The following is a 16228-nucleotide window of genomic DNA, read 5'->3' on the forward strand; positions in this document are numbered from 1 at the left end:
TCTCTCATTCAAGCAAGATTACCTCAGTGAACTCACAGTCACGCATGACTGTTTAACTGGCATTAACAACTGGACGGCACAAAATTTCTTACAACTTAATGCAGACAAAACTGAAATCCTCATCATATAGGCCCTGAGATTAGCTCAAATGCAGTTCGGCTGTCCCTTGGTCCACTGGCAACCAATGTCAAACAGACAGCGAAGAACCTGGGTGTCTTTTTCGACAATCATATGACCTTTGAGTTCCATGTTAAAAAGGTTACCCAGTCCTGCTTTTGCCATCTACGTAACATTGAAAATCAATCAATTCTCACTTCTCAAGACCTGGAAAAAATCATGCACGCTTTTGTCTCATCCCGTCTTGATTACTGTAACGGACCACCCTGAGCCGTTCGTCAATATCTCGACTTCAACTAGTGCAGAATGCGGCGGCCAGAATTCTCACCCGCAGAGCACACATAACTCCGGTGTTAGCCGTACTTCACTGGCTACCCCAAGTCCAGAATAGAAAGTAACTAAATAGATTTTAACCACAATTTGGTGCTCAAATCAAGAAAAAAATCATAGATAGAAGGTTCTTGACACCTTTGATAAATAAAATATTGAAGGTGTTTTGAAGAATGTTAGTTATATAGAGGGCAATTATAATGTATATATACTAGAGGTTCGGCCCGCGTAGAGGTTCAGGCCGCTATTCGGCCTTCACAACTACATTGCATATACTGTATGGAGATCTCTGTATCTGTCAGTCCATGTCCCTTTTATGCCCATATGGAGATCACAGATGCCATCAGTATATGCTCATATATGGGCATGCCACCTTTTGTTCCTATATATGGAGCTGACTGATTTGTTTGCGCCTGATGCCATGACGACACATTGAGGTTATACAACACATTATTTGGGCGTAGTCGCATTGGGAAGTCATTATATGGTTTATGGCTGGGTCATAGTGACATGAACGTGACAACGGGTCCTCCCTTAAGCCAATTTTAATATTAAAGGGGCTACACCATGAATTAAAAAAAAAAATATTATATATAAATATTGCCCCCTAATACGTTTTAAACAGGTTGTAAGCCTAAAAAACATCCAGATATTTTTTCTCACAATCTGACTGTCTGTCATTCCAAGCTTTTTCAGCTGCAATACCAAAACGTCCTATTGGGCAGGGGGGGGCTACTGAGCAATTCTGTCTGGCCATCGTCAATGCAAAATCAGTGCAAGTGACATCACTTGCACAGCCATTCTGAAATGGCCTGTTCAGACACGCCCATTCAGGAAATCCATGAAATGAGCATGAATGACTGAATGTTAAAAAAAAAAATGTTTTGGGTACAAGAGACACTGGGGAGCCCAAAAAATACTAAAAACCTAAAAAAAAATGAAATTCATGGTGTAGCCCCTTTAAGATTAAGGCATATAAGGCCAGGGATCCCTTTAATGAACAATTTTCTTAATTATTTTTTATTACAGAGGAATCAAGAACCTCTAGGGTGTCACAGGCCTTGTGTTTTAAAGCTACTGTATGTGAGTGACACAAAGTGAACTGCTCGGCCAGGCAGTAACGTTGTAAATACCAATATCCCTCACCAAGCAGGGACATAATAAACCAGTTTTATTAGAGACACTGTATCAGCGAGTCTACATCTGCTAGGCAAACCCATTGTGTTTAGATTCAAAGAAACATGAGTCAAGGATATCAGACTGGACAAAATAATGTGGTCCACTTCACAAACTGTACCATTCTGTAGATGGAAAGCAAAGTCAGAGAGTCGACAGTATCTCAATAAAATGAGCCCTGCAGATAAAGCTCCCATCTTATTTCCTCTTTGGCTCCAGTGTACTGTTGGTTTTCCAAAACAAAGAGCCACATACAGCAGTGAAATGGTGGAACTCAATAGTTTGTTCAACTAGGTGATTTTTCCATCCCCTTCTATTTTATTTCAATCTCTCTTTCTTATCTCTCCCCTTCTCGGGTTTGTGTCCCTCTAGTACCTTAGTCACTACTCTCACAGCGCTCTGGCCCGGGGCTCAGTTCAGAATCCATTTAAGATTCATTCTCTGATCAAAATCAACTGCTAAATTCAGAGCACGGAGATTCATTCTTTCATTCATTCAATCTTTATTTATGTTCTCAGGAATACATTGAGTGGTGTACCCTTATTTTCAATCAAGAGATTCTAACGGGCAGATAGGAAAATAAAATAAAATGAAATAAAAAATGAAGTAAATAAAACAAATAACAAAACAAAAACAAACGTAAATCGAGACAATAAGAACACAAACATCAATCTTCATCAGTTCTAAGCATAATTATAAGATGTCCTCATCATATCAGGGATTCAATATTGTAATTGCATTGTGGTTTGAAAAACACAAAAACTAAAAGCAGTCTTTTGACCTGAGGGACATGTAATGTAATCCGGTCTTGAGAACAATATGAATAACGGCCACGGAGATGAAAGGTTAATCTCACTGGGTAAAGAAGACAAAATAATGAGTTTGATATTTTCCCTCATTCTAATCCATTGAGACTTGTCATGGTCAAGCCCTTACTGAATGAACTAAGACTACAGTAATTTCATGTTGGCACTGTATTATAACCTGACCAGTGTAGGTCCTATTTATAGAAATACTTTGTGGTGTCCCAGATTTAATATTTCCCTAAGGTCAAAAGACCAAATCATCATGACATCACCACAAAAAAAAATGTATTTCCGGGTAGATAAAGCCGGCAACGTCGCATTGTAGCATTAACCTTATTTCTGAGAGAACAGGACACTTTTGCATTGTTATTGAGTATTAGAAATAAAGTGTTTGACATAAAACGATGCCACGGCCTATTCGGGAATGATGAAAGTCTGGAACGATGCACGTTGGAAATGCATGACCCACCGGGTTATGCAATACCCGTAGTACCCGTTGTCAGAGTACCAGTTGTACCCGTCTGTCTGTGTCCCTTCTAATGCGATATATGGGGATTTCTGTATCTGTCTGTCTGTGTCTCTCTTATGCCCAAATATGGAGTCCAGGCGGGTCTATCATGTCAGCAGCCCTATGACATCATATTGATGACATCAGTATGTACTCCATTTATGCAGATTTACAGTTTTGTCTATATTTTGGAGCGATCCGCTGATCCAACCAACTTCCCACCAGTTTATTGTGTAAACAATAGACATTCTACCTGGAAATATCGGTTTGCCCTACACGTTTGTGTAGGGCAAACTGATCTGATCTGATCTGTTTGTTGGGAAGACAGTAGTGTGCACATTTAAGTGTCAAATTCATGTTCATCCTGTACTGAAGTGATTGTGTCAGTCTTTTTTATACGTCAGGGCTTGATTCAGTGAGGCAACGGCCCTTACCTATAATCGGGAATGGTTATTCTCAGATACTCTCAGTAGATGGATACAAGTCTGACTTAATGCAAATGACTGATGCACCCTTTTTTCTATGAACTCATTTTAAGATAAGAGCATAATCATTAACAACAGACTCAATTCAACTCACTGGGGGGTGTGTTGTCTTGAAGTTCCATGTCTTCCATGAGAGGAAATTGATCTTAGAAAAAAGGTCAACAGAAAAAAGGTCAATTAGAATTAATTAATGCCAAATGATGCCTGGGGGAGTGACAACATTTCAACCGATAAATCCACAGTTATGAAACTACCTAACATAGTTGGACTTACAGGAGTAGGAAAGTGATAAAGAAAATGATTCATGGTCCTTTAGTTTAAGCCTAAGGGAGAAGACAGGAGAACATGTATATCCTGGTTATGGAATGGTCACTTCAGGGAAACAAATTTACAGAATAAATTGGCTCTGCTTGTTCAATAATCTGTCTCAAAGGCCACAAAAAGACTGGTTCCACAAACCTTCAAGGACATAATTGCCTCTATATAGAAAAAGTACACCTGAAAGTACAGATGGTGAGTCAGCAAGCTAGATTCAAAGCAGCAAAATACCTCTTTGTAATGGATACAGAGATATTTCTATTGGTGTACTAATGTGGACCAAGTGTCCTAATGCAGACTCTTTAAACAAATGTTTTATGCAAAGTTCTTTCTATGTCTCTCCCTTTGAATATTTTCATTAAGAATCAGTACAACTTTAAAAGCCAGGAGAGGAGGACCCCCTCTCCTGGCGGATACACCCGGCCCCCCTCCCCCCCCCCCCCACACACACACACACACACACACACACACACACACACACACACACACACACACGTGTTTGCTAATGTCAAGAGCTTACTTTATTGTAGTCAATGATATGATATCCACCTTCATGAAGGAAGCCTGCGTAAATGTCACGCAAAAAAGTGCCATTCATGAAGGCTGAGCAAATATCAGACACAGAAAACCATCTCATTTTATAATTAGGTTTCGAGAGCCTGTAAGGCTTCGAACCCTATTACATCTCTACACTTTCACTATTATTAGGTTTCGAGAGCCTGTAAGGCTTCGAACCCTATTACATTCCTTGGCTTTCATTATTATTATTATTCTTCCGCCGGTTTTGCCAGTTCTGGCCTAACCGCCTGGTCACTTCTTATGAAATTCGGCAATATGGTAGAGGGCTATGCCAAACGGCGAAAACCCGAAACTCACAACCATTGGCCAAAGGGTGGCGCTGTAGCACTCAATTGAACATGCCAACTTTGAACAGGTACAGCTCATGCCCTGTTCGACCTACAGCCATGAAACTTCGATACACACATGCGTCTCCTCATGCCTAACAACTTTCGCTGTTTGACTTTTGACCTCTGACCTTTAGATCTCCCACCATTTCGAATTCTATGAAAAGCAGTAAAAAGCAGTAAAAAAATCACTTCTCCTGGGATTTATGAGCAATCTGTACGAAACTGTATACACATGAACTTTGGACCAATGCCGACAAACGTAACTTAGCGGATTTTCCATAAGTGAAAACGTTAAGCTTTTATAAGCCAATGAAAATTGCAGCTTTTTTTAAATTATTCATCTGCCCCTAACACATACATGCAGACTCACATTTGTTTGACACTTTGCAATATTGTAGAGGGTCCTTCCAAGTATCACTGAAACCAATCTTACTCCAATTGGTCAAAGGGGGGCGCTATAGCAATTTTTTGAAAATGCAAACTTTAAACAGGCAAAAGTCATGCCTCGTTTGGCCGACAGCCGTTAAACCTGCTTACACATGTGCCTTGACTCATGAGGAACACATGTATCACTTTGACCAGTAAGCTCTGCCCTTAGATTGTCTGCAATTTTGAGCAGTTTGAAAAACATTTAAATCCAGGATTTCTGAGCAATTTGCATGAAACTGTGTCAAATACATGTTTGAGGCCCTTTTTCACAGGTTCAGGTGTGTTGGTTCAATAGCTTGATCGCTTAATCATCTGCCTTGAAACCATAGGGTAGCCGGTTCGAATCCCACCTCAGGTAGACTTAATTAGTTTTCGAGAGCCATCAGGCTTCGAAAGCTATTACATCTCTACACTTTCACTATTATTAGGTTTCGAGAGCCTATCAGGCTTCGAACCCTATTACATCTCTACACTTTCATTAGGTTTCGAGAGCCATCAGGCTTCGAAAGCTATTACATCTCTACACTTTCACTATTATTATTATTCTTCCGCCGTTTTTGCCAGTTCTGGCCTAACCGCCTGGTCACTTCTTATGAAATTCGGCAATATGGTAGAGGGCTATGCCAAACGGCGAAAACCCGAAACTCACAACCATTGGCCAAAGGGTGGCGCTGTAGCACTCAATTGAAAATGCCAACTTTGAACAGGTACAGCTCATGCCCTGTTCGACCTACAGCCATGAAACTTCGATACACACATGCGTCTCCTCATGCCTAACAACTTTCACTGTTTGACTTTTGACCTCTGACCTTTAGATCTCCCACCATTTTGAATTCTATGAAAAGCAGTAAAAAGCAGTAAAAAAATCACTTCTCCTGGGATTTATGAGCAATCTGTACGAAACTGTATACACATGAACTTTGGACCAATGCCGACAAACGTAACTTAGCGGATTTTCCATAAGTGAAAACGTTAAGCTTTTATAAGCCAATGAAAATTGCAGCTTTTTTTAAATTATTCATCTGCCCCTAACACATACATGCAGACTCACATTTGTTTGACACTTTGCAATATTGTAGAGGGTCCTTCCAAGTATCACTGAAACCAATCTTACTCCAATTGGTCAAAGGGGGGCGCTATAGCAATTTTTTGAAAATGCAAACTTTAAACAGGCAAAAGTCATGCCTCGTTTGGCCGACAGCCGTTAAACCTGCTTACACATGTGCCTTGACTCATGAGGAACACATGTATCACTTTGACCAGTAAGCTCTGCCCTTAGATTGTCTGCAATTTTGAGCAGTTTGAAAAACATTTAAATCCAGGATTTCTGAGCAATTTGCATGAAACTGTGTCAAATACATGTTTGAGGCCCTTTTTCACAGGTTCAGGTGTGTTGGTTCAATAGCTTGATCGCTTAATCATCTGCCTTGAAACCATAGGGTAGCCGGTTCGAATCCCACCTCAGGTAGACTTAATTATAATTGCATTGCACACAACATGACTATACCAATGAATACATGTGCAATTGTTAAAGATGACGAGAAATGCATACTTGAAAGTAGTTCTTTTCAATGTATGACGTACTTCATTCGCGCTTTTGTTTTGTTTGGTTGGATTCTCCCTTTTCACTGTCTAAGGCTGTGTATTGGATAGCTCCACCAGTAGAGTGTGAGTCTCATGTGCCGAAGGTCCCTGGTTCGAATCCCACTTATTACAGTTCACATTTAAATTGCATTGTACAAAACATGACCCTGTTAATTCAGACAAGTGCAATGTTTAGACAATAACACGAAATGCTTTTGAGAGTAGTTTTTTTTTATGTATGACATACTTTCTTGTGAAAATAGCCGATCTACAATCTCACACCTTTTTAGATAGCAACGCGTTGTGAGCTTGTAGATCGACTATTTTCCACTAGTTTCCATTCCGAAATATATTGAGCAGTTTGAAAAACATTTAAACCAAGGATTTCTGAGCAATGTGCGTGAAAGTGTGTCATGTGTGTGAACTCCCTTTTCACTAGTACAGGTCTGTTGGCCCAATGGCTTAATCATCTGCCTTGAAACCACAGGGTTCCTGGTTCGAATCCCACGTCATGTAGAATTCATTATAATTGCATTGCACACAACATGACTGTATCAATGAATGCATGTGCAATTGTTAACCAGTAAACTCCGCCCTTAGATTGTCTGCAATTTTGAGCAGTTTGAAAAACATTTAAATCCAGTATTTCTGAGCAATTTGCGTGAAAGTGTGTCATGTGTGTGAACTCCCTTTTCATCAGTTCGGGTCTGTTGGCCCAATGGCTTAATCATCTGCCTTGATACCAGAGCGTCGCCGGTTCAAATCTCACCTCATGCAGACCTCAACTCAATTGCATTACACACAACATGACTGTATCAATGAATAAACATGCAATTGTTAAATGAAACGCTTATTGAGAGTACTTGTTTTCAATGTATGATGTACTTCATTCCCTCTTTTGTTTTGTTTTGTTTTGTTGGATTCTCCCTTCTCACTGACCAAGGCTGTGGATTGAATAGCTTGATCAATACAGTGTTAGTCTCATGTGCCAAAGGTCCACGGCTCAAACCCCACTTGTCACAGTTTACATTTAAATTGCATTATGCAAAACATGACCCTGTTAATTCAGACATGTGCACTTTGCTCTCTCTCTCTCTCTCCCTCTCTCTCTCTCTCTCTCTCTCTTTCTCTCTCTCTCTCTCTCTCTCTCTCTCTCTCTCTCTCTCTCTCTCTCACTCTGTCACAGTCTGCCACTCTGTCACTGTCTGTCTGTCTGTCTGCCAGTCTGCCAGTCTGCCACAGTCTGTCTGTCTGCCAGTCTGCCACAGTCTGTCACAGTCTGCCAGTCTGCCAGTCTGCCACTCTGTCACAGTCTGCCAGTCTGCCACTCTGTCAAAGTCTGCCAGTCTGCCAGTCTGCCAGTCTGCCAGTCTGCCACTCTGTCAAAGTCTGCCAGTCTGCCACTCTTGTCACAGTCTGCCAGTCTGCCATTATTCTCGAAACCGCTAATTGCTGCTTGCAGCTATATTTATTATTATTCTTCCGCCGTTTTTGCCAGTTCTGGCCTAACCGCCTGGTCACTTCTTATGAAATTCGGCAATATGGTAGAGGGCTATGCCAAACGGCGAAAACCCGAAACTCACAACCATTGGCCAAAGGGTGGCGCTGTAGCACTCAATTGAACATGCCAACTTTGAACAGGTACAGCTCATGCCCTGTTCGACCTACAGCCATGAAACTTCGATACACACATGCGTCTCCTCATGCCTAACAACTTTCACTGTTTGACTTTTGACCTCTGACCTTTAGATCTCCCACCATTTCGAATTCTATGAAAAGCAGTAAAAAGCAGTAAAAAGCCTACTCCTCCTGGGATTTATGAGCAATCTGTACGAAACTGTATACACATGAACTTTGGACCAATGCCGACAGACGTAACTTAGCGGATTTTCCATAAGTGAAAACGTTAAGCTTTTATAAGCCAATGAAAATTGCAGCTTTTTTTAAATTATTCATCTGCCCCTAACACATACATGCAGACTCACATTTGTTTGACACTTTGCAATATTGTAGAGGGTCCTTCCAAGTATCACTGAAACCAATCTTACTCCAATTGGTCAAAGGGGGGCGCTATAGCAATTTTTTGAAAATGCAAACTTTAAACAGGCAAAAGTCATGCCTCGTTTGGCCGACAGCCGTTAAACCTGCTTACACATGTGCCTTGACTCATGAGGAACACATGTATCACTTTGACCAGTAAGCTCTGCCCTTAGATTGTCTGCAATTTTGAGCAGTTTGAAAAACATTTAAATCCAGGATTTCTGAGCAATTTGCATGAAACTGTGTCAAATACATGTTTGAGGCCCTTTTTCACAGGTTCAGGTGTGTTGGTTCAATAGCTTGATCGCTTAATCATCTGCCTTGAAACCATAGGGTAGCCGGTTCGAATCCCACCTCAGGTAGACTTAATTATAATTGCATTGCACACAACATGACTATATCAATGAATACATGTGCAATTGTTAAAGATGACGAGAAATGCATACTTGAAAGTAGTTATTTTCAATGTATGACGTACTTCATTCGCGCTTTTGTTTTGTTTTGTTGGATTCTCCCTTTTCACTGTCTAAGGCTGTGTATTGGATAGCTCCACCAGTAGAGTGTGAGTCTCATGTGCCGAAGGTCCCTGGTTCGAATCCCACTTATTACAGTTCACATTTAAATTGCATTGTACAAAACATGACCCTGTTAATTCAGACAAGTGCAATGTTTAGACAATAACACGAAATGCTTTTGAGAGTAGTTTTTTTTAATGTATGACATACTTTCTTGTGAAAATAGCCGATCTACAATCTCACACCTTTTTAGATAGCAACGCGTTGTGAGCTTGTAGATCGACTATTTTCCACTAGTTTCCATTCCGAAATATATTGAGCAGTTTGAAAAACATTTAAACCAAGGATTTCTGAGCAATTTGCGTGAAATTGTGTCATGTGTTTGAACTCCCTTTTCACTAGTACAGGTCTGTTGGCCCAATGGCTTAATCATCTGCCTTGAAACCACAGGGTTCCTGGTTCGAATCCCACGTCATGTAGAATTCATCATTATAATTGCATTGCACACAACATGACTGTATCAATGAATGCATGTGCAATTGTTAACCAGTAAACTCCGCCCTTAGATTGTCTGCAATTTTGAGCAGTTTGAAAAACATTTAAATCCAGTATTTCTGAGCAATTTGCGTGAAAGTGTGTCATGTGTGTGAACTCCCTTTTCATCAGTTCGGGTCTGTTGGCCCAATGGCTTAATCATCTGCCTTGATACCAGAGCGTCGCCGGTTCAAATCTCACCTCATGCAGACCTCAACTCAATTGCATTACACACAACGTGACTGTATCAATGAATAAACATGCAATTGTTAAATGAAACGCTTATTGAGAGTAGTTGTTTTCAATGTATGATGTACTTCATTCCCTCTTTTGTTTTGTTTTGTTTTGTTTTGTTGGATTCTCCCTTCTCACTGACCAAGGCTGTGGATTGAATAGCTTGATCAATACAGTGTTAGTCTCATGTGCCAAAGGTCCACGGCTCAAACCCCACTTGTCACAGTTTACATTTAAATTGCATTATGCAAAACATGACCCTGTTAATTCAGACATGTGCACTTTGCTCTCTCTCTCTCTCTCTCTCTCTCTCTCTCTCTCTCTCTCTCTCTCTCTCTCTCTCTCTCTCTCTCTCTCTCTCTCTCTCACTCTGTTACAGTCTGTCTGTCTGCCTGTCTGCCACTCTGTCACTGTCTGTCTGTCTGCCAGTCTGCCACTCTGTCACTGTCTGTCTGTCTGTCTGTCTGTCTGTCTGTCTGTCTGCCAGTCTGCCAGTCTGCCACTCTGTCACTCTGTCACTCTGTCACAGTCTGTCTGTCTGCCTGTCTGCCACTCTGTCACTGTCTGTCTGTCTGCCAGTCTGCCACTCTGTCACTGTCTGTCTGTCTGTCTGTCTGCCAGTCTGCCACTCTGTCACAGTCTGTCTGTCTGTCTGCCAGTCTGCCACTCTGTCACTGTCTGTCTGTCTGCCAGTCTGCCAGTCTGCCACAGTCTGTCTGTCTGCCAGTCTGCCAGTCTGCCACTCTGTCACTGTCTGTCTGTCTGCCAGTCTGCCACTCTGCCACTCTGTCACAGTCTGTCTGTTTGTCTGTCTGCCACTCTGTCACAGTCTGCCAGTCTGCCAGTCTGTCACAGTCTGCCAGTCTGCCACTCTGTCACTGTCTGTCTGTCTGTCTGCCAGTCTGCCAGTCTGCCACAGTCTGTCTGTCTGCCAGTCTGCCAGTCTGCCACAGTCTGTCACAGTCTGCCAGTCTGCCAGTCTGCCACTCTGTCACAGTCTGCCAGTCTGCCACTCTGTCAAAGTCTGCCAGTCTGCCAGTCTGCCAGTCTGCCACTCTGTCAAAGTCTGCCAGTCTGCCAGTCTGCCACTCTTGTCACAGTCTGCCAGTCTGCCATTATTCTCGAAACCGCTAATTGCTGCTTGCAGCTATATTGTATATTTATAACTGTATATTTTTCATTGTGGTTTTGTGTGAGTCCAATGAATAGCCCAATATTATTCCTGACTTAAGTTAGCCTTCATTCAGTCATTAAATCAAATTCTGTCGCTGCCCCCCACGGCGATGTAAGAGCACTGTGAATAATTCAATTATTATTCTTGCCCCATAAGGCACTCACTATAATGACGCCATTAATACGGATATTTATGTAGGAATGAAGGCTTCATTTCTTTTAAGGAAAATTGGCATTGTGGGGGTGGAGGTGTTTGGCAGGGTAGTGGGTGAGTCACGACACAGGAGAGGAGGCCTATGATTTGGCCCCCAGCATTTCAGTCTGACTTTTTGACTGAAAACTGGCTAATTTGTTTGAGTTTTATTGACTCCAAAAAGGTCAACCAAAGAGCAAGATTTTTGAGCAGGATCTCCTTGTTGGTCAGTAAGAATACACTGAGGACACTCATCCAATGTCACGTTGACTATGCATGCACCTCATGGTATAGACCTCATGGTATAGCACCACAAAGGCTTTAAAAACAAGGCTTCAGACATCCAAAACAAACTGGTCAGGCTACTGCTCAGGGTAGAGTACAGCAACTTGCAATGGGCCTGGTCTGGTCTTCAAGATACGCAACACTACCGAGACACCCATGTACCTGTCAAACTACTTCAATAACGTTAAAGCCTTTAAATGTCTTTAAATGTTTCGATGAATTTAATACACAGGACCTCAATGGAAATCAGCCCTTTGGACTATTTTGGGTTATCCTTTTAGCACCTTATAAATCTGTACCACTGTACCTTTTTTGCAAACTGTTAATAAAGTATTCAATCAATCAATCAATCCACTTTGGTGGTCCCCTTTATCATGTTTGAATGTTGATCCTGTGAGGTCAATCTTGTTCTTTTGTTGTACTTATCATCAATTCAATTTCATTTTGTCTCAAGACACTTTACATAAAGAGTCCCACATATACATTGTCCCACCCTGAGCAAGCAATGTTTGCCACATTAGCTTTGGAAAACTCCCCCTAAACTGGAAGAAACGTCAGGCAGACCCAGGCTCATAGGGTGGGCGGTGATCAAAGGATCAAATCCCTCACCACACACGTAAATGTGACTCTTGTGTTAACGATAAACAGTCCTCTTACTACTTTTACCATTCAAAGTCAGCCACAGTGGTCTGTGGATCAGCTTGGATATAAACTAATGCTTCAGCATGTTCTCCTTTAAGATTCTGAACAATCTATAGGGACAGCTCCATTTGTTTAATTAAGGTCCCCTTATGTGTGAGGATTACACAGATGGTGATTAATGCTGTGCTCTACGACACCTGAAAACCATGTGGATCAACAAAGGTCTATCTGTCTTTCAATCTATCTATTACCTGTAAATCAGCTACAGTATTTGTGGTGCAGATGTTGATGGTTGGTCTACTTAATAGTGAAGGGCTGTTAATGCCTAAAAGAAAAAGTAAAACTAGAAAAAGTGCTCCTCGGAGCACAGGTCTCCGCCAGGTCAGGTAGGTTATTGTGGGCCAGCAATGTTCGGAATTCGCCAATTAGGGTGGAATAGGAAAAATCGGACAGATCCGTCTTGATCACATGACCATAGAGATAATGTGTACTGATTTGCATGATGTTTGGACAATATCTATAGGAGCAATACCATTTCTTCTTAGGCCTGTGTGTGTGTGTGTGTGTGTGTGTGTGTGTGTGTGTGTGTGTGTGTGTGTGTGTGTGTGTGTGTGTGTGTGTGTGTGTGTGTGTGTGTGTGTGTGTGTGTGTGTGTGTGTGTGTGTGTGTGTGTGTGTGTGTGCGAGCGAGCGAGATGTGTTGACAATTTGTCAACACATCTCTTCAATCAGGTTGCTTCCCACAGACCCTGAAAACAGCAGTCATCAAGCCACTCTTAAAAAATAATAAATTAGACACGTCCCTATTAAACAATTATTATAGGCCCATATCAAACCTAAAATAATTGAAAAGGCTGTATTTCAAGCAAATTATCTATTTTGTATACTATCTATCGCTTACACATCTGTGCAGACAAAACTCGCATGCAGAGATCCACAATGGTCCATTCTAGGGCCTCTACTGTTCAATATCTACATGCTCCCACTAGCTCAGATTATGTTAAAAAACAAAATAAGATACCATAGTTACAGAAATCTACATCACCAGAGGACTATAGCTAGAATAGTCCCTACTCCTTGGGGTGTTTTTGTCACTGTATATGCACATACGTGTAATTCGTCCTCTGCATTTACCAACTAGGAGCAGTAAGCAGCCATTCGCTTGGGGAGCCGGCGCTCGGGGAGCAATTAGGGGTTAAGAGTCTTACTCAGGGACACACATCGACACATCGCTGGCCTGGCCTGGAATCATACCTGGGACCTTCAGGGGCTCTGGCTCCCCTGGCGAGTTCACTAACCACTCAGCTATGGCCACCCCATTCAATTGGTTCAATACAAACACTGAGTAAATGCGTTGAACAAATCAACAATTTGATGTGCCATAATTGTCTTCAATTTAAAAAGACAAAACTGAAGTAATGGTTTTTGGAGCCAAGGAAGACAGATTAAAAGTCAGCGCCCAGCTCCAATCGGTAATGTTAAAAAAACTCTAGCCAAGTCAAAAACCGTAGTGTAGTCATGGACTCAGACCTGAATTTAAACAGCCACATTAACACAATCACAAAGTCAGCCTACTATCACCTAAAAAATATAGCACGGGTTAAAGGACTTAAGTCTTAGCAGGATTTAGAAAAATCTTCAGTAGACTTCACTACTGTAACAGTGTCTTTACAGGTCTTCCTGAAAAATCAATCAGACGACTGCAGTTGATTCAGAACACTGCTGCTAGAGTCCTTACTAATACCAAGAAAGTGGAGCATATCTCTCCAGTTCTTAAATCCTTACACTGGCTCCCTGTGTTTCAAAGAATTGATTTCAAAATACTACTGTTGGTCTATAACACTTTGAATGGTTTAAGGACAAAATACATTTCTGATCTTGTGCGATATCATGAACCATGCAAATCTCTCAGGTCATCTGGGAAAGGTCTGCTTTCTGTCCCTAAAACCAAAAATAAATGCGGGGAAGCAGCATTTCGTTTTTATGCACCACATATCTGGATAAAACTCCCAGAAAACTGCAGGTCTGCTGCCACTCCTGCCTTTGATTGAGTTGCTTTTCTTTTGTCTTTTTCATTCTCTTCTGCACTGTAATTGTATATGTTGACTTATTTTGTTTTATGCATCCTAATGTCATTGTATAAATGTTTCCTTTGCTTAATGTGCCTTGCCTTGCCTTGCCTTGCCTTGCCTTGCCTTGCCTTGCCTTGCCTTACACACAGTTACTAACAGGTGTTGAGGAATTCTGGATCAGTTGAGGATAACAGTCTGTCCGAGACACTTGAGTATTTCTAAGATAGTATACAGTTTATTACATAAGATCACAGGAGAAAAACATTAAAAACACAGGGTGGTGGTCAAGTTGTTCTCTGCTAATAGCAGGGCTACTTATACCCATTTATAAGAGGGGAGTGTGTAATAGAAACAAGCTGTTCTCATATCAACTAAATACTAGGCCAGCATGCAACGTGGCGTCTTGGTTCTATAATATTCAGATAGTTAGGACATAGGGGCAAGGATTAATGACACCCTCACGTCAACGTTTGTCACAAGACAGCTCCTTACACAGCTTAGTACACATACAACAGTAAGGCTTTACTAAACAGTAAATAAAGAAATTATTCCACACAGGCTAAGGTCCCCATATTTCCCTTCCTTCTGTCCCCAGAGAACTTGAGGCGTGTGCCAACAAAATGATTCCGTCGCCTAGATTCTTGAACGCTTTCAGTGGCATAGATTAGAACATTGATCAGCTCTTGTGCTTAGTGGAGCCAGGGAAATGCAACTGGATTAGCAATTTGCATATTAAAGTGAGTTCATTTGCATTAGTTCCTTTATATTTTGTGATATCCAGTAATGGATTCACAAGAATATAATTTCCTTTGCAACTTAATTAAAATAGAATATTGATATAAAGTACTTTCTTGAAGATTCTTGAGAATGACTTTCTCTCCTTTCTTACTGTTCTTGCCTTTAATGGGTAGGCTACTGTCTTCATTTGCAGCACACTGCGCGATTTTAGTCGTCTAATCCAGCGTTATTATAGTTTTGTATTTTTCACTAGTTTATTTCGTTTTGTGTTTTTTTGTTCTGTTCAGTTTAGTTTCATTTAGTTTCCAGAGTGGGTTTGTTTGTTTCACTTAAGTTTTTATTGTTTAAAAATGTTTAGTTATATTTTAGTTTTGAGTAGTTTCGGTATTAGTTTTAGGCTAGCTGTCTAAGAGAGAGTCTGCATGCGTGGTGTGTGTGTGTGTGTGTGTGTGTGTGTGTGTGTGTGTGTGTGTGTGTGTGTGTGTGTGTGTGTGTGTGTGTGTGTGTGTGTGTGTGTGTGTGTGTGTGTGTGTGTGTGTGTGCGTGCGTGCGTGCGTGCGTGCGTGCGTGCGTGCGTGCGTGCGTGCGTGCGTGCGTGCGTGCGTGCGTGCGTGCGTGCGTGCGTGCGTGCGTGCGTGCGTGCGTGTGTGTGTGTCAGCTAATCTCACAAACTGCTGGACCGATCAGTGGACCACAGAAGTACTTCCACTTATGTTTTGTACTTTTTGATAAGTTCAACTTACATTTTAATGGAAGTCGGGCTGAAATCTTGCCCAAATTTGGAGTGAGTCATACGTTGTAGATCACATAAACGACTGACATTGTGATGTCACAGGCTGGCCATGTTTAGTCCAAGATCCACATTGGAACCAAGTCCGAGATCCATTGACATTGGCGCCACCGTTCCCATGTGGATCCAGATATCCACATGGGATGTGGTACTGCCATGACAACTGAATATCCCCTCCCCTGTGGGATTATTAAAGGATGTCTATCTTCCTATCTAAGACACTAGATAATGCCACGTTTATTCTACGATGTGGAACTTTTGTCTTACTTGGTTGTGTGGTTGAGGAGATTATAGATGACTCAATCCTCCTCAGTTCTTTTATGACCTTGGCATGTGCTTTTTCTTGTGTAAT

General features: G+C 41.5%; 1 protein-coding gene across 2 annotated transcripts in view; it reads left to right on the forward strand.

Moving 5' to 3' along the window:
* Window positions 1-16228, forward strand: part of pde4d (phosphodiesterase 4D, cAMP-specific) — a gene marked incomplete at its 5' end in the record, with an annotated part of 247174 nt that overhangs the window by 29268 nt on the left and 201678 nt on the right. The window lies entirely within an intron of this gene.

The sequence above is a fragment of the Gymnoscopelus microlampas genome, assembly GCF_963454915.1.
Source record: "Gymnoscopelus microlampas genome assembly, chromosome: 4".
Taxonomy (NCBI): Eukaryota; Metazoa; Chordata; class Actinopteri; order Myctophiformes; family Myctophidae; genus Gymnoscopelus; species Gymnoscopelus microlampas.